This window comes from Camelus bactrianus, chromosome 35 (assembly GCF_048773025.1).
Source record: "Camelus bactrianus isolate YW-2024 breed Bactrian camel chromosome 35, ASM4877302v1, whole genome shotgun sequence".
In the NCBI taxonomy this organism is placed as follows: Eukaryota; Metazoa; Chordata; class Mammalia; order Artiodactyla; family Camelidae; genus Camelus; species Camelus bactrianus.
The window spans coordinates 9,349,704-9,368,225 of record NC_133573.1 but is presented as its reverse complement, the minus strand read 5'-3'; the positions used below and the strand labels follow the sequence as shown (position 1 = coordinate 9,368,225).

General features: G+C 44.0%; 1 long non-coding RNA gene across 11 annotated transcripts in view; it reads left to right on the top strand.

Moving 5' to 3' along the window:
- The window catches only part of LOC123618163 (uncharacterized), a 65,103-nt gene that overhangs the window by 24,277 nt on the left and 22,304 nt on the right, over nucleotides 1–18,522 (top strand). For 7 of the 11 annotated variants that reach the window (XR_006726556.2, XR_012504260.1, XR_006726558.2 and 4 more), the window contains exon 1: nucleotides 2,305–18,335. The exons of 2 other annotated variants lie outside the window; for them this stretch is intronic. This is a non-coding gene — a long non-coding RNA (uncharacterized LOC123618163). Of the gene's footprint in view, nucleotides 1–81; nucleotides 897–1,105; nucleotides 2,169–2,304; nucleotides 18,336–18,522 lie in introns of those variants that run through there. 2 more of the 11 variants (XR_012504258.1, XR_012504257.1) reach the window with 2 other exon arrangements.

The window sequence follows — 18,522 nt, the reverse complement described above, 5'->3', positions numbered from 1 at the left end:
GAGCCAAATAGGTTCTTCAGAGCAGTTTCAGTGACAGCTACACGAATGAGCCCGAGAGGGAAGCAAGGTGAGATTCCAGAACTGCACAAGGTCATTGAATCGAGTCATTTGGAGACGAGATTAGAGAAGGAAAAGGATTCACCTCATAAAGCCACGGTTTACTCAGCTGAAAATGGGAATGCTAATCAGAAAGCACTGCTCGCTGTGAGGCACCAGTGTAAAATGTCAGCACCATTGCACTTCCTGGTGGAACCACTGAAGAGGGTCAGGAGGCACCCCCCACCGCCCAGAAGGTGCCACTTTGGCATAAGGGTTATTTTGAGCTGAAGGCTACTGAGAATCAACAGAGGCCAGAAGAGTTCTCTGGCATCAATTTCCCTCGGTGACAGTGTCCCTCTCTCCTGTGCCAGGAGGAGGAGGACGACTCACATCACCAGAGGTGGAAAGAGAGAACCAAGATGGGTTTGCACAGACTTTACTGAAATAACCCTCATCTCACATTAGTTCTTCTGCATATATCCAGTCACTTCCCTGTAATTTGTTGAAGCCCAAACCCTCTTTCCTTTGTTAAAATGATATTTAAGCCCCAGAGCCCAATCACCTCTTTGAGTTCTACTTCTATAAACTCTGGTGCATGTAAAATATTAGTAAACATCGGACGCCTTTTCTCCTGTTACTTTGTCTGTTGTTAGTTTAATTTGCAGGACCCCAATGACAGAATTTAAGAGAACAGAGGAAAGGTCTTTTTCTCCCTGACGCCATGAGTCCTACAAGATGTGTGGATGACCCAGAGGGGTGCCTGGCAAGAGGGACCCCTCACAACTTGGTCCAGCGCCTCCCCACTGTGAGAATTTGCCAAGGCTATTTTTGTGATGACCTTCCACTAGAATTGCTTGGTAAATACCTGTTGACCTGACTGGCTGGTGGCATGCTAACAGCAGTTCACGGAGAACCACTTTTTTCTAGAGTTTTAGTCACAGACCTAGAATCAAAAAGGGCATAGAAGCGGTCAGATGTTGAGGTGGGATTTGAGAGAACAGAAAAAAGCTGTGCTTCCTGAGAAGGGTCGGGGTACAAAATGATACCGAGTTTCCTTTTCTTTCAGGGAGGAGAAAGGACTTAAACCGAGTTGTTGGCTGATCTGAAGGGAACTGATCACCCAGTCATTCAGAAAGGGTGTTTTGTCATCTGAAAAACATTCCAAGGCAGGAATTTTGTTGAGAGAATTGAGAGTACAAAGTAATCCCCAGAAGACACATTGGTGAAATTTACTTCCCTGGAATAAGCGTTACTAAGCCTTCAAAGGAGGACAATACATGACACATGTTAAAAAATATTTGGAGGATGGAAAAGGGAGCCTGTGATTTGATTTTTCGATGGCACCACACCAAGTAGGACAAGAAACAAACGCTTTTACGTCTAAAGTGATAAATAACTGGGGTTACAAAAGATGCTATTCTGGAATGGCTAATAAGCCGGGACAATGAAATGAAATAGACGGCAAGGAAATACCAAGTGAAGTCCTGGGTCAGATCAGGGCGTGGACGGAGGAATGCGCAGTTGCATGTGGCAGGGAGGTGGCGGGATGACTTCCACCTTTGAGAGCAGGGCGAGGTTCGGTGATCGCGAAGAGCCCGGGCAGCTGATGGAGCCCCGGAGCGCGGGCCTCCTGAAACTGAGCAGCTCGGGGGTGCAGGCTGCGGGGGACCCCCTTTGCGAGGCGGTGAAATGAGATCTCCGACCCATGGGATTGAAGGGCGGTTCCATTTGCCCAGAATCAGAACAGGACAAGGGGGGTCGGGGGAGCACCCCGAGGTGGGGCACACCATGGAGACCAAGGAGCAGAGAAAAAGGAGAAAAGATCACTGGGTAGTGAGTCCAGGCCCGACAGGGAAAGCTGGGTCGGGACAAACGGAAGGAGAGATCAGGGGAAAAGAAAAACGCAGCGTGGCCTGGCCTGGCGGTCAGAAGCGAGGAAGGACGCAGGACCGGTGGAAACCCGCCCTCCTCACTCTCCGTGGGCAGAAAGTTCCAGCCAAGCCACGGGCAGATAAAGGAATCCGAGGCTGATTGCCAGACCGGAGGTAAAAGACGTTGCAAGAGGAGTTCAGAAGTTCAGGAAAATAAAAGAGGATTATCATTCAAGGGTTCTGTGAACCAGAGAAAAGGTGAAATGACAGGAAGCTGTGGGAGTGGCCGGGGGTGGGGGGAGGGGTGGGAACAGAGAGGGCGGGGGAGGGGGGAGGAGCAGCCACTGGCGGGGGTGGGGGGGTGAGGGGGTGAACTCCGCCAGGTGTGGGTCGGAACGCGAGGAAACAGCTAGAAGCGAGCCAGCGTTCTCCTCCCAAAGCACTTAATGAACTAAATACGCTCCCCCTCAAAAGACCAGACTAGAGCTGACGATGGAGGACTGGTTCTGGGCAGGCTCCGTTTCTACACCCTTGGAGAAAAAATTCCTTCTGTCTTGGCATTTAAATTAAAAAAAAAAGTTTAAGTGCCATATATATAATATTTATTCTATATATTTATTTATAAATATAACATGTATAAATACAAAATTATACATTATAAATAAATAAATATAATATTTATAATTTATAAAAATGTATTTCTATTTCAAGTAAAACTTTAAATCAAACGCCAGAATTGAAAAAGCACTCAGAGAGCTGCATGTAACAAAAGAAGAGAGGTGGGGCGGCAGTAGGGGGACCAAGGGACCCCCCTTTCCAGGAAGTGGAGGCTGATAGAAAAAGATAGAGAGGCAGTAAGAGGTGTGGTGAAGGCAGGGCAAATTAGAGAACTAAATTATTGCACTGAACAGGAGACAAATCTACAGGAAAATACTGACAGCAAGGAAAAAAGAGAGAAATCTCTGTAAGTGATGGAGATGAAAGAACAAATGAAGACATAAAAGAATAAAGTCCAAAGAGAAAAGACAAGACAGGTCCTGATTAAAGCCTGAATCACAGAGGATCATTGAGGGTGGGAAGGGAGTCAAAACGTTGGTAAAAATTAGGATAAATAAAATCAATGAAGATAATTTTTTAAAGTTATAATTTTTAGGTACTCAGAAGGTTTGAAACTTTGTTGAGATGACGCAAGATGAGACAGAATATTTAGATTTTTAAAGGCCGAAATTAGAACATAAAGAATGTGTTTTTTGTTTGCATAGACTCACTGTTGGTTTAAAAAAGTAATTTTCAGGCTATTTGGTCATAGGGTTTTGATGCAGCCTTGGAAATTTAAAATGCCTGCGAAAAGGGAATTCAAAGATCTTTTTGTAAAAATGGTATTTCCTCTCTCTTTCAGTCTCTCTCTGTAAACGTACGTGTGCGTACACACACACACACACACACACACGCACGCGTATTTTTCCCAAACATTTGCAGACATGTGATCCTTCAGTATGCCTTTCCTATGAGTAAGAACGTTCTCCTACCTGCCCACACAAGCACTATCACACCTAAGAAAACGAGTAATAATCTCATCGTACCTAATAGGCAATCATATTTAAATATCAACAATACCAAGAGTAATTGCATTCTTCTTTAAAACAAAGCAAACAAAAGCTAACATTATTCCTGGTATCGCTGATATTTAAATACGATTGCCCATTAGATATGATGAAATTATTATTTTTGCCAGCCTGTGCTTGGTCTGAAGGCTGGTGGGAGACCCAGATGGACTCCGCTGAGGCTTTAAGCCACTTTTCTGCTCTGACACCCCAGGGCACCAGCCAACACACGCTGCCTCTGAGTATGTCTAGAGACTACATTTGGTCCTCCCCGGAGTCAACCAACTGTGGATTGAAAATATTTGGGGAAAAAAAGAGAAAGTTCTAAAAAGCAAAACTTGAATTTCCCATGCACTGGCAACTCTTAAAATAGTATTTACATTATACTTACAACTATTTACATGGGTTTTACATTGTATTAGGTATTATAAGTAATCTAAGGGTGGTTTAAATTATACAGAGGATTGTGTGGTAGGTTATATGCAAATAGGATGCTAGTTTGTAGAACGGACTTGAGCATCCTCGGAGTTTGGTATCCACGGAAGTCCTGGAACTAATCTCCTGTTGATGCCGAGGGATGACTGTATATTTGTAAACTGTGTGTAACTTTTTGAATGAAGTTGTTAGATTAGGGGATGCACGTTCATCAGCTAATTTCTTGCCAATATTCTCAGTAGTTGGCCCTGGAGAGTTAATCAGATGCCGCAGAGAAAGGAAAAATGGCAACCACCGCAGGGTAAAGTCTTTTGATGCTTTGGCCAACACAAACTGATGGGAGTCCTGGGATGTACTTTGGCACTAAGGGAGACTGTAGAACACTGAATAAGAGAAAGGACTGGTCAGGCAAATGAGAAGTACTGAGTGTACTGCTAAATGGACCTAGATGATGTAGAATTAATGACAGTGCATTTTCTGTTTTTTTTTTTAACTGAAGTATAGTCAGTTTACAAATGTGTCAATTTCTGGTGTATGGCATTATGTTTCAGTCATCCATATAAATACATATATTCCTTTTCATATGCTTTTTCATTATAGGTTATTACAAGGTATTGAATATAGTTCCCTGTGCTATACAGAAGAAACTTTTTGTTTATCTATTTTATATATAGTAGTTAGTATCTGCAAATCTCAAACTCCCAATTTATCCCTTCCCACTCCCTTCCCCCACTGGGAACCATAAATTTGTTTTCTATGTCTGTGAGTCTGCTTCTGTTTTGTGAATAAGTTCATTTGTGTCTTTTTTTTTTCTTTCAGATTCCGCATATAAGTGATACTGTATGGTATTTTTCTTTCTCTTTCTGGCTTACTTCACTCACAGTGATGGTCTTCAGGTCCATCCATGTTGCTGCAAATGGCAGTATTTTATTCTTTTTTATGGCTGAGTAGTATTCCATTGTATAAATATACCACATCTTCTGTATCCAGTCATCTGCCGATGGACATTTAGGTTGTTTCCATGTCTTGGCTGTTGTGAATAGTGCTGCTGAGACCATTAGGGTGCGTATATCTTTTTGAATTAGAGTTCCCTCTGGATATATACCCAGGAGTGGGATTGCTGGATCATATGGTAACTCTATTTTTGTTTTTTTGAGGGATCTCCATACTGTTTTCCATAGTGGCTGCACCAAACTACATTCTGAAGGTGGATCTTTCTCTTTATGACTTTTTTTTTAAGGTAAACTATATGAAGATGTCAGGAAGGTTAGGGTAGATACCTTGGCTTGTTTGCCTTTGTTTTCCCAGGACTCAATGCATAGTTTGAAGTATCCGCTGGTATTCAGATAATACAATAATTCATCAAATATTTCCTGAATGTATCCTGTGTGCCAGCTACTCTGCTGGCTCTGCCCCGGGTAAGAAGCAGACAGGCGGTTTCCATCCTGCTTGATAAGCCTGATGGACGAAGGGTTAAGTGCCTAGTGTCATGGGGATGAACAAGGGCCACCTGATAGGCTTGGGAGGGACAGGAAAGGCTCCCAGGAGAAGTCCCCTTTAAGTCCAGGCTGATGATGGAAAGCGATTCAAGTTGACTGAACTGAATGGGTGGATTTTCTTTGAAGCAGCTTAAAGCCACAGAGGGCAGTAAGATATTCGCACAGGTCCTTCTTGTTTGAATTGTCAAAAAACTGGTGACGGTGGTAATCCTTGCATAGGAAGGTGAGGAATGTGACAAGGACATACACCCTTTTACACCTTTTAAATTGTCTACTGATTTTTTTTGAGTAATTTTGAGAAATGAATTTTTGGTACTTCTTGACACCCCTTTGGGAACATCTTTTAAAAAGAGAGAAAAAAGTGAAATTATGTCCTAGATGTGAGGTCACTGCAGGGAACAAACAGGGAAGGGCATAATCGAATCATCCTTCGATAGAGCAAAATTTGAGGATAATGTGAACTTGACAGTGGTTTACGGGAAGGGGCTGTGCTTTCCAGTGTGTGAGCATGTTGTGGGCTCATCCAGAGTCCAAAAATGGGAGACCATGATGGTGAGAGGCTGTTAAGAGGGAGAAAAGGAGAGCGAATGGGTTCATTTAAGTCTTGGCAATTGTTTTAAAAGGAAATCTCTAGAAACAGAAACAGGGAGAGAATCTAGAAAAAGAAGAGAAAAGAAGATTATAGGAAATACGGTAAACGCAACCTGGAAGCCGTGAATCCATGTTTCTTGATCCTTTGTTCTATATAGTTGTGCTTCACAATGCGAACCAGACAGAGGGTAGTTCTGATGTGGAAAGTCTGTACAGGGACACATCGAATACGTCACAAGAGGGTTAGTGTCACTGTGTTAGAGGGTTCAGATGTGAGATTTTTTTAATGGGCCGATTTGGTTTTCCTTTGTGAAATTTGTGTTAAGGACAGCACATTAAAGAAAATGTAAAAACCCCAGTGCAAAATGTGAAGTCCGGGGAAGGGGCACACTCATGGAGTCAGGACGGCTGGGGCTTAAATCCTGGCTCTGCCACTCACTGGCTCAGGGACACTGGAGATGCTCTTCATTTTCTGTACTTGGCATCTGTACCGCTGGCGGAGGGGTAGTATAGCCCATGCAAGAGGGCTGTTTTAAGGGTTGACAGTGAAGTGGCCACTCATAGCACCATCCTTATGTTATTTCCACTGGGAAGGCTGGCCAGAGTCGTGGGAGACCACCCAGCTCAGGGGTGGTGAGGTCACCGCTGCCCCTCTCAGTGCTTCTGGAAAAGAGATGGAAAAAGCTCAGGTGACCCACTGATTAGCGAGAAATTCCTGATTGCTTGATGGGTAGGTTGGACTTCTCTGCCACCTTCAACAGGAAGAGAATCAGACCTGAGTCATGGAAACCAGAGAACCCCAAATCCAAGTCAGTGACAGTTCATTGAAACAGAGTTCGCTGTTTCCAGAGGAAAAAAGGAAAACCCTCCAAAGAAAAGCGGACAGGACAGGGATTTGCAGGAGGGGAAATTGGCAGAGGAAATGTCTGTGTCCATGGAGGAGGGGAAAGGCGGATTCTAGGTCCAGGTGGGAGGTGACAAAAAGCAGAGGAAACACACAACTATGAGCTGTCAGCGATCATGTTTTAAGAGCAACTGGAACAAGACATGGATGAATGAGAGGTCAAAAAAAAAGAAAATTGTACAAGCTTATTTTTTAAAAATACCTGTAACACAATTAGAGAGACTCTCGTAGGGAAGTCAGTTTCCAGATCAAGAATCCGTCGGTGCTCCCCATCATGGTGTTCAAGGCCCTCTGTAATCTGGACCCAAGCGTTCTTGTCCGCTCTGGACCCTCACTACAATAAGTCGTTTATCAAACCTTCGTTGACTTGCTGTCGGGGCCTTTGTACAGAGCAGAGGAGGCCAAGACTGCCTAGGTCATCTCTTGAGAATGCCGGCATCTCCAGAGGAGCCAGGTAGCCTTCAGAAAACAGAGTCTTCACACCTTTCTCATACTGTTCATAGGCGAGAAAAAAGAGAAGGTAACTCTCGGGGGAGCACGTGTGATGGAGACACATCAGAAACTGCTTCCCTGGTGAAGGGCCTGGGATTCTTCCCGTTGCTGTGGAAGGTTCCTTAAGCTTCTGTTCCCCAACTGGGTCCCACCTTCCTTCACTGGCCTTTCCGCACATCTATTCAACAACCCTCCCCTCAAGGAGTTTGCAAGTGATCGAGCAAGTGCTTATTAAGTATGATAGTGGCCAAAGGGATGCAGAGTGCTGCTGGAGGGAGGGAGATGGTGGGAGAGGCGGGAAAGAACATGCTAGAATGACTTTGTGGAAGAGGTAGCAGTGGAGATGGAAATGTATGGGTAGCATCGTGGAGGATGGAGAGTTGGCTTAATGGAGTATGAGTTGGTTGAGTAAGCACCCTTTATGGCTGGATTTGGTACCTTCTTGGGTGTTCATATTTGGGTGACAAACCTGGAGAGAGTGATCTGAGTCATCCTGTGAAGAGCCTTCATTGGCAGGCTGAGAAATTTGTACTTAGTATAATAGCCAGTGGGAATCCATTGGGGGTCTTTGAGCAGAAGGGAGACACAGAACCGTGTAATCTCCGAGCTCAAAGAGACTTAAAGGCCTTTGCTTCTACCCAAAGCTTGACATCTCTGTCTGCCAAGTCCAGGCTTGGCCACCAGATTCTCCTTGTTGTGAGGATTAAATGAGATGACACTTGTCGAGTGCTTAGCTCAGGGTTTGTCGGAGAGTAAAGCTCAATCTTGACTGGTACGCACATCATCATCATACGCTGGGTTATTATTTAGGGCTGTTTTCCTTAAGCCTCCTTCCACGTTTGTCCTATTAAGAATTGGAAGGCAGCTATCCCATTCCTATTGAGCTTTTTTTCTCCAGACTGAATGTTCGTGGATTCCTCCAGCATTCTGCACCCCTTTACCCTCCTGACTGTCTCTAGTCCTCATCAGAGGTGGTACACAGAACCCAGTTGTCTGATCACGGAGGACCAGAGCAGGCCCCTCCCTTCTCTCATTCTACAGACAATGCCTGAATTCGGGGGGAGGGGGGGAGTAAGGTTTTTTGGCAGCCTCATCACACCGAATACTGATTTAAACTCCTAAGCCAGTCCCACGTGCACTACTGCTAAGCCACAATCTTTTCTACTCTCTACTGGTACTTGGTCCTGGCACAAAACCTCAGACTGCTTTATGATCATTGTTTCCTCTTTTTGTCAGGGAAAAGTGGGAAAGGCTTTGAGATGGGCAGAAAGATTACTGAGTTTCCCATTCAAAGGATTGTTGGTGTCATCTAGCAAATTCTTCTGGGTTGTCTGGTTATACAGGGGTCTGTGTCTTTCATTGCTTTTGCCTGAGCTGTTTGCAACTATAAATTGTAGGAAACACGGTCATGCAGAGAATTCTTATCCGTAGAAAGACAAATGGATTTTGTCTGGTGGACATACAGTCGATTTCCACCCTGGGAAAGAGGCTGCCAGTCTCGGATCTACTAGCAAATCTGTTTCAGCATTTCTGATTGCTTTCATAGGCGTCTGTTCTTTGGGTTCCCCTTGGAGCCAGTTGTAGTGTTAATTAATGGACACAGGTTCATTTTATATTTGTCTGAGAACCCAGATTCTTACTTTAAAAAAATCTTTGGCACTGATTTTCTTATCCCTTTACAAATTGGAAAGGCATGAACAGGGCAGAAATGAAGACTGATCAAGCAATCGAGACCCTATTTTAAATTGACATGGCTTATAATTGCCAAGATATGGAAGCAACCTAAGTGTCCATCAACAGATGGATGGATAAAGATGGGGTGTATATATACATAGTGGAATACTACTTAGCCATAAAAAAGAATTAATTTTTGCCATTTGCAACAATGTAGATGGACCTGGAGGGTATTATGCTTAGGGAAATAACTCAGACAGAGAAAGAGAAATACTGTATGTTATTACTTATATGTGGAATCTAAAAAATACAACAAACTAGTGAATATAACAAAGAAGAAAGAATCATAGATTCAGAGAACAAACTAGTGGTAACCAGAGGGGAGAGGGCAAAGGAGAAGGGCAAGATAGGGGTAGGGATTTAAGAGGTACAAACTACTATATATAAAGTAAATAAGCTACAAAGATATATTGTACACACAGGGAATAGAAGCAATATTTTATAATAACTATAAATGCAGTATAAGCTATAAAATTTTGAATCACTATGTTGTACACCTGAAATGAATATAATATTGTAAATCAACCATACCTCAATTTTAAAAATTATTAAGTTAAGAAAACAGAAAAAAATGGCATAGATCTAGTAACCCATATTGCTTGGTAAAGTCATTCAACCAGTTATTAATCCACTTAACCGTAACAGTGTACCTCTACTTTCAAACCAGCTCATAAGTCCATGTGTGCATAAATTCAGTGCGATCACGGTGGGGTAAAACTTGCCGTCCCCGGCGCATTCTCACCTGTGATGAATGTGGGTCTGACTTCCAGAACTTTCAGATCAGTTACAGATTTCTCCTCCTTGCTCATTTACATTCCATTGGTTACCTTTTGCCCAAATAGACCCATTTTACTGCCACTGAAAATTCGTAATGATCTTGTTGGCTGGTACTGAACAGAAGAAATGCAATGCTTTGGAGAAGAGGAGTTTGGGGGTTGGTTGGTTGTTGGAAACAATGTGTTAAGTGAGTGCAGTTAAGGGCTGTTAACCAGCCTGCAGGACATAATGCCCAAACAGCTCTGAGAATTAGGAGGTGGCCACAGTGATTGCATTTGGGGCTGAGAAACAGTGCGACAGCTGAGGATGCAGGCGGACAAAATGGAGGAGAGGGCGTAACAGACACTGAATGGTGCATGTACTCATTTTGGGTCACTGGAAATAGGGCCCTTCCTCCCCCTAATGATATTATAATGATAAATAAATGTTAATCTGGTCCTAAGCAAGCCTGTGTCTAGGGGCTGTGCCTTGAAAAGACAGGAGGGTTTTGAGAGTAGACTTTTCAGCAGACAGAGGGTGAGATCCAGGACACGAAGGATTGAGTTACGACTCTGAGAGCTGGTGAAGAGGCCTGGGTGCTGGAGACCTTCTTGGGTATTACCGACCGTACCCCCGTGCAGGGTCAGGTCTAAGTACCTGATAAATCAGGATTATGGCTCCACAGTGCCTCATGTTGGCCATCGCTGCACTAAAAATAACTTTAGAAGGAACAGGAGAGGTGAGGTAACAAACTGCAGCAACTTGGCAGGACACTGCTTAGCGCTGACTGTGTTCACATTCCCCAGGAACTCTTGACAGTGGGGATGGCCATGCCCACCTCACTGCAGTTGCCAGTGGGTCGAGCCCCACCGTGAAATTTCACTCTGGACCAGCTTTGTTTGCAGCTATGAAAGATCTGCTAAAAGGTTTCTGGGTCCTGTTCTCACTCACATCTCTCAACCTTCTCTCCAAGGATGGGAAGCTGATTAAATGACTTGTTCAAGTCCTGACCTGGTATGTTTAACACTTTTTCTAATTTACTGGGTTAGCCATAGAAAGAAATTAAGTTAATCTTACATAACACAGTTGTACCTTCAAAAGATTAATTTGTCATCAGTGTGTGGGCTGTATTAGGAGGGTGCAGAGAGAGGTGAGCAGGGAACTTGAAGGAGACTGTGCTCGCCGGCCGTTGTACAGATGACAGTGGTGGTTGACAGTGCAAGATGCTACGGAGAAGACGAGGCGAGTGAAGGCTTTCAGACAGAGCAAGTAGAAGGTCATTGGTGGTCCTGGGGTCGAGGTAGACACCAGAAGGAAGGAAGTTAAGGAAAGGGTGGGGGGAGGGAAGGCGATGAAGACCACAGGTGTAAACTTCTCTTCCAATCAAATTGACCTGAAGACAAGGGAAGGGGTGGGATGGTGGCATAAGTGGGAAGGAGAGCTATTTTGGAGGCTGAGTAGTTTGAGAACAGTCATGAAAAGAGGGGAAGGAATGAACATATATGGAAAGACTGAAGATAAGAACAGAAAGAGGAGATGGGGTGGAATCCCAGTGCTATTGGAAGGGGTCGCCACTGAGAGAACAAGTATAAGGAAGGAGGAACCAAGGGGAGGAAGGAGGATCCTTGTTCCTGAGAAGAGAAGAAAGATGATGGTACAGAGGGAGAGTCAGGAAAGTGCTGACACAGAGCAAAGGCGTGTTGAAATAGGTCACTCCAGACACTCGCAAGTATTCTAAGATCTGAGGATGAGGAATGGACGGAGCTGAAGAGTCAGTTAATCACCCCTTCAGATGCCTTCACTTTGCACTGCTCCTTGGTGCCCTCATGCCCTTGACCTTCCATTGCATCCAGTCTGCTCAACCCTCCCTCTGGGACGACCCCATCACCTGTCAGGTTAATGGGTGTGCACCCCAGGGCTGCATGAGGCTAAGGGGAAATCACTCGAGCCAAGTCCACCTTTCACAGCCCCGCTGGGACAGAGGTGCCATCCGTTCTCCCAGGCTCTTCCCCCCAGGCTGCTGCTTTGAAACTCACTCAGGATTAAAAGTGTAGCTGAGTCCATCTGGGCTCTCCTTGTCAGACCATGAGTATTTCAGATACGCATTTTGGGGCTCTGGGTGATAGAATGGTTTTCAACATTAACAGAAACGGTGCTTCATAAACATAGTGTGTGTATATGTATTTTCTAGGAAAAAAGACTGGAAGCTGATACATCAAAGTATTTATTTTTCATCTAACGAGTTTTCCTGGTGCTCAGGGAAACCATTACCCTGCTTTCTTGGACTTCATATTCTACTGAGGTAGTCAGGTAATAAGCAACAACTACAACAAAATAATCACAGTAATCATAACCTAGCAAAGCTGTGAACAAAAATAAGGCAGAGTAAGAGCATAGAGGGCGTGGGAGAAGGGACAGTGGTCTCTCAAGATGGTAAGATTACAGATAGTTTGTATTCTTTTTTTGTGTTTTTCTGTATTTTCCAAGTTATTTATGGTAAAATGCATTCCTTCTGTAATTAGAAAAAAACAGAAGTGACTTGGAAAAAAGTTCCGTGAAGTGGCACTGACAGACTGTCAGACTTCTTTTCACTTTCTTTCTTTTTCTTTTTTTCTAAATTTTGTTTTTTATTGAAGTGCAGTTGATTTACAAGGTTACAGCAAAGCTTTTCATTATCCACATACATACAGATATGTACATATATGTAATTTTCTACCTAGCTCTTTTTTGACAAAGGTCTTTGACTTGTTGTTTACTGATCCACTGGACGTGAGGTGTGCTTTTCACGGGAGAGAACAGGAAGAAAGAAAGGGCAGGTGGATTTAGCACTTTTTCTTCATGTACTTTAGCCTGTGAGCAAAGTGCAAGAAACCCAGCACTGATCAGGTAGCTCATGGGAAGAAGTGATTTGGCAGAGCGCTAAACAGTGCCTCACGTATTTCCCTCCTCAGTTATGTGTCTATGGCCACAGCCAAAAAAAGGGCACCTCTGGGATTGTCCGAAAACCCACTGCCTCCTCATGGGGCACGGGGCCCAGCCTCGGAGCCCCATGGCTGTGATGGTTGAGTCTCTTTCTGTGGCTGTGGCCTCTGTACCCACCTGGTGCCACCACGGAAGGTCATCTACAGCCCCCGGCTTGGAGCACCTGTCTGAAACCTGATTAGCTGTTATCAAGTTCACGGAGCAAAGTCGTGCAAGGGTGATAAATGGATAAGAAGCGGCTTTGGAATTCAGCACAGAGAATCTGAGGAATTGAAACGAACCATAGGTTGGTGTTTTTAGAGAAACTAGGTATCAAGACCCCGCTGTTCGGAGGGACAGTGGGGAGCTGCCGTGGCCGCGGACGGACGTTCCGTCCTTCTGCGAAGCTGGTGCCTCTGCATCTCTAGGTGACTCATATGCGGGTGTAGACGTCCTTGGGACATGCTGGCTTTTCCTAATACGCTCCAGAACATTCTCTCCCCACCTAGTACTTTATCAAAAAGAAAGCCTTTCATTCCAGAATTAAAGATAAGGATGAGCATGTAAATGCTGTGCTGTGGCAAGCTTAATAAGACCTGGTTCCAGCCCCTCAGGGGAACAGTGAGGTAAGAGGTCAGGCCAGGAGCACATAAAGAAGGGACGAGAAGACATGGGAGGCAGTGAACACAAGAATGTGGTCCCTAAATACGGTCCCCCGTGTGTCACACAGCTATAATTTTCATCAATTATACAATTTAAATATGCATGAATTGTCAGGGTTTTTTTCTGTCGAAAGAAATATTTTTCTCTGGGATACCATTAATTGAATCCATTCCATAACTTACCACTGTCTGACAGCCCAGGTCACTCAAAGAATTCCAGTCTGATCACACGCTGGTCAAACATAGTGGCCCCTTCAGGTCAGCTGATCAGCCCTTGTACCCAAACTGTGGGGCGCTTTGATTTGGAACTTTAAAAGTCACGTGAATCAACTACCTAGTGAATTCCCGTATCAATCATGTGAGTGAACTGTAATAATACAGTAAGATTTTACATCCGGGCATTAGTTTCCTGTTGCTGCTGTAACAGATGGCCGCAAACTTAGTGGCTTAAAGAAACACAATTTATTATTTGACTGTTCTGGAGGTCAGAAGGCCCATACGAGTTTTAAAAGGCTGAAATCAAGATGTTGGCAGGGCTGCGTTCCTTCTGGAAGCTCCAGAGAGAATCTGGGTTTGTTTTTCTTTGTTTGTTTGTCTTACCTTTTTTTGGAGGCTGCCCTCATTCCTTGGCTCATGGCCTTACTCTTCTGTCTTCAAAACACATCGCTTCAACCTCTGCCTCTGTCCTCGAATCTCTTTATTCTGACCTTAACCCTCTTGCCTCCCTCTTTACTTTGATTGTTGTAAAATATATATGGCATAAAATTTGTCACATAACCATTTTTTTCCTTTTTTTAAAGAATTTTTTAACTTGAAAATTTTTCCCTTGTTGTTCTTTTTTTTTTTTTTTTACTTTTTTTTAATTGAGTTATAGTCATTTTACAATGTTGTGTCAAATTCCACTGTAGAGCACAATTTTTCAGTTATACATGAACATACATAAATTCATTGTCATATTTTTTTCACTGTGAGCTACCACAAGATCTTGTATATATTTCCCTGTGCTATACAGTATAATCTTGTTTATCTGTTCTACATTTTGAAATCCCAGTCTGTCCCTTCCCACCTTTTAAAATTTTTATTTATTTATTTACTTGGAGGGGGTAGGTAATTAGGTTTTTATTTATTTATTTATTTTATTTTTAGAGAAGGTGCTGGGGATTGAACCCAGGACCTTGTGCATACTAAGCACGCACTCTACCACTTGAGCTATAACCATTTTCTTCAGTGTACAATTCAGTGGCATTAATTACATTCACAATGTAGTGCAACCATCTCCACTATCTGCAGAACCCTTCCTCACCCAGAGACTGTGCACCCATGAAGCTCTCACTCCGCGTCCCTCCCCCTCCCAGCTGATGGTAGCCTCGATTCTATTCGCCGTCTCTACGAATTTGCCTCTTCTACATATTTCATGTACACGGAGCCGTGCAGTATTTATCCTCTTGTGTTTGGTGATTTCACTTAACATAAAGTTTCCAATGTTCCTCTGTGTTGTAGCATATTTTAGAGCTTCATTCCTTTTGTGGCTAAATAAGATTCCATTGAATGCATACCCCACATTTTATCTATTCATTGGTTGATGGACACTTGGCTTGCTTCCATTTTTTCAATATTGTGAATAATGATGCAATGAACCCTGGAGTACAAGTTTCTGTTTAAGTTCCTGTTTTCACTTCTTTTGGTTGTATATCTAAGAGTAGAATTATGGGATTATATGAAAATTCAGTGTTTAGATTTTTGAGGAACTGCCAAACTCTGTTCCATAGGAACGGCACCATTTTACATGCCCACCAGCAATGTGGGTGGGTTCCAGTTTCTCCACATCCTCACCAACCTTTGTTACTGTCTGTCTTTATGATTATCGTTAGCCTCGTGAGTGTGAGCTGGTTTCTTGTGGTTTTGATTTCTTCAGTGACGAATGAGGTAGAAGCATCGTTTCATGTGCTTCTTGGCCATTTGTATATCTTCTTTGGAGAAATGTCTATTTAAGTCCTTTGCCCATTTTCAATTGGGTTGTTTGTCTTTTTATTGCTGAGTTGTAGGAGTTCTTTATATATTCTGGATAGTAATCTACTATCAGACATTTGATTTGCAGATATCAAGAAAGACAACCCATTCTCTTGATAGCATCCTTTGATGCACAAAAGCTCTGCCTCCCTCTTATAAGGATTCTTGTGATTATACCCAGTAATCTAGGATCAGCTCCCTAGTGCAAGATCCTTAATATAATCACATCTGCGAAGTCTGTCCCTTTTGCCGTGTATCATATTCACAGCTTCTGAGGTTAGGAGGCGGACATCTTTGGGGGTGCCAGTATTCCATCTACCACAATCCATTTCAAAATGGCTACAAGGTCAGAAATTGTGAATGTATTTATGCAAAAAAGATGTAAACAAGCAACTTTGAAATACAACAACCTGCCTTGATGCAGCTGTCATTTAGGGCTTCTGCCCTGAATGCCCCTTTCACTCTGTGCTGTGTTACTTAACTTCTCTGGATTACTCAACTTCTCTGTTCATTCTTAACATGAGATGAATTGTCCTTCCTCTTTTCCTCCTGTGGGTCTTTAGGGTGAGTGATGAATAATAGACCCAGTTGGGGCTTTTTTTGTCATCTGCCTCAACCAGAAGTTCCAAATAGAAAAGCCATTTTAGGGAACAACAAGAGGTGTGCCGTGAGTGCAAAAATGCAAGCCAACAAATAAGGTTTATGTTTGCATCAGGATCAGAAGGGAAAATAACAGGCCAACGAGGATTAATGAGACCATGTCTCAGAAAACCTTTGAGCTCTTTGGAGGAAAAGGGCTTCGTAACTTCGTAAATGCAAGCATCTCTACGCCTCTCACCTTTTTTCCTCACTAACAGCTGTGTTGCCTTTTTATTCCTTGTATCTATCACAGCACCCTGTAATTATTGGAAATAATAATTGTGCTTGGGTGGAAATGTGGCAGAGAGTGAGGATACCTTGGTAAGAACATAGGACTAGATGCTGGATCAGCATCAGGGGAGGGCCTGTCCCACAAAGTCACAGGACCTGAAAAGTCAGCCCTTTTCCTATGTTCCCCAAACCTTAAAAACATGTGTATGTATGTTAGAGTCATTTCACTACTAGGAATCTATCCTAAAGAAATGATTAGCAACGCAGGCTAAGATATGTACCAAAGATGTTTGGCAGCCTTATTTGTAATCATGAAAAACTGGAAACAACCTAAATGTTGCTCCCGGCAGTTGGGAAGAGTTAGGTAAATTCCAGCCTGAAACGCCATGTGGTATAAATGCCGCCGTTCACCGTCTCAATGGATAATTTTAATGATGTTAGGAAATGAGTCTGATCAAATGTAACAGAAAAAAGCAAGACTGATTTCAATATAAGCCGTGTTCTCACAACATAATATACTGGTAGGGAGAAAAAGGGGGGAAAACAAAACAAGGAATGCACCAAACGTGACTGCGTGGTATTTCTGCGTGGTGGGACTCTGGGTGGGAGTCCAGTGACCCAGGGAGCTGGTTCTCTGGTCTCCTGTGTTGCCCTTTCCTGCAGATGATGCTAACGCATTGCGTGGTTTTGTGATATTTGCCCTGCTCTGAGGAAAGGTCAGAGAACTGAAGTGCTAAAAAGAAAAATTAGGAGAAAACCATGGCTAACGAGTGCTGAGATTTACTAGGCGTTGTTTTCGAAACTTCGTTTAAGAGTGTTGAGAATGGAAGTGAAGATGACAAGACAATCCGGTTTCTCTGCCTCCTTCGCTGTAAATGTAACTATTTCTGACACGTTAAGCACAGCATTTTTGGTTGGCCTTGTGCTGACGCTGCGTTCGGCAGGGCCTCCTCAGTCGTTTCCCTGCCCTTGTGGGCTTAGCTGTATCCCCTACAAATCCATATATTGAAGCCCTAACCGCCAGTACCTCAGAATGTGACTGTATTTGGAGATAGGGCCTTTAAAGAGCTAACTGAGACAAAACTGGGAAATATGGATGGGCCCTAACCTAATACAACTGGTGCCCTTGCAAGAGAAGATGAGGACACAGATACCCGTGGAAGGAATGTTTGTGTCCCCACAAAAGGCATATGTTGAAACCTAACCCCCCAGTGGGGTGTTGTTGGGAGGTGAGGCCTTTGGGGTGATTAGGTCATGTGGGTGGGGCCCTCCTGAATGGGACTAGTGCCCTTATAGAAGGGACGCCAGGAGCTCCCTCGCCCCTTCCACCCCGTGAGGACACAGGAAGGAGGCGGCTGTCTGTGAGCCAGGAAGGGGGCCTTCACCAGACACCAAAGCTTGTGGTGGTCTTGGACGTCCAGCCTCCAGACGTGTGAGAAAAGACATTTCTATTGCTTAACGCCCCCCAGTCTGTGGTATGTTACCGGCAGCTCCAGCAGATGAAAACACAGACATATGTATTTAAATGTCTTTATACCCATTTTTGAGGAGCCCAAACACCTCAAGACAGCAATGGCTGTGAACAGTTAGTGCTAGGAAGGCGGCTGTGGGCCGGGGAGGTGGGTGGAGGTGAGTATGTGCTTAAAGCTTGTACGCAGTAGTAAAGGGAGGAGGTGCTAGGGGTTTTCTGTTTTTTGTTTTTTTCAATTGGAACTTAAAATAAATTGCCCTCCTAGCAGTCAGGATGAGTGAAAGGCACCCAGTTTCCTTCCCTTTCTGTTTGTGTGAGTGCAACGAGGGCAAGGCCCACTCACCGTGAGGAGTCCTGGCCTCGCCCGCGCAGAACGCCTGACCCAACTCCGCAGCTGAGGTCAAAGTCCTTCCCACTACACAGAGGGTCCCGAGAGGTAAGGACTACTTTAAAAGCAATGGCAGTGGGTCAAGTTCAGTTCCACCGGGCAGGGTCCACACCGAACAGGAGCTTGAGGAAGGGGGCTGCCTGTTCACGGCTCTGGGGCCTGGCCCTGCCTGGGCCTCCGTGGGGCTGAAGGAGTCATTCAGATCTGGGGGTTCTGCCCTCGAGATTACTCTAAG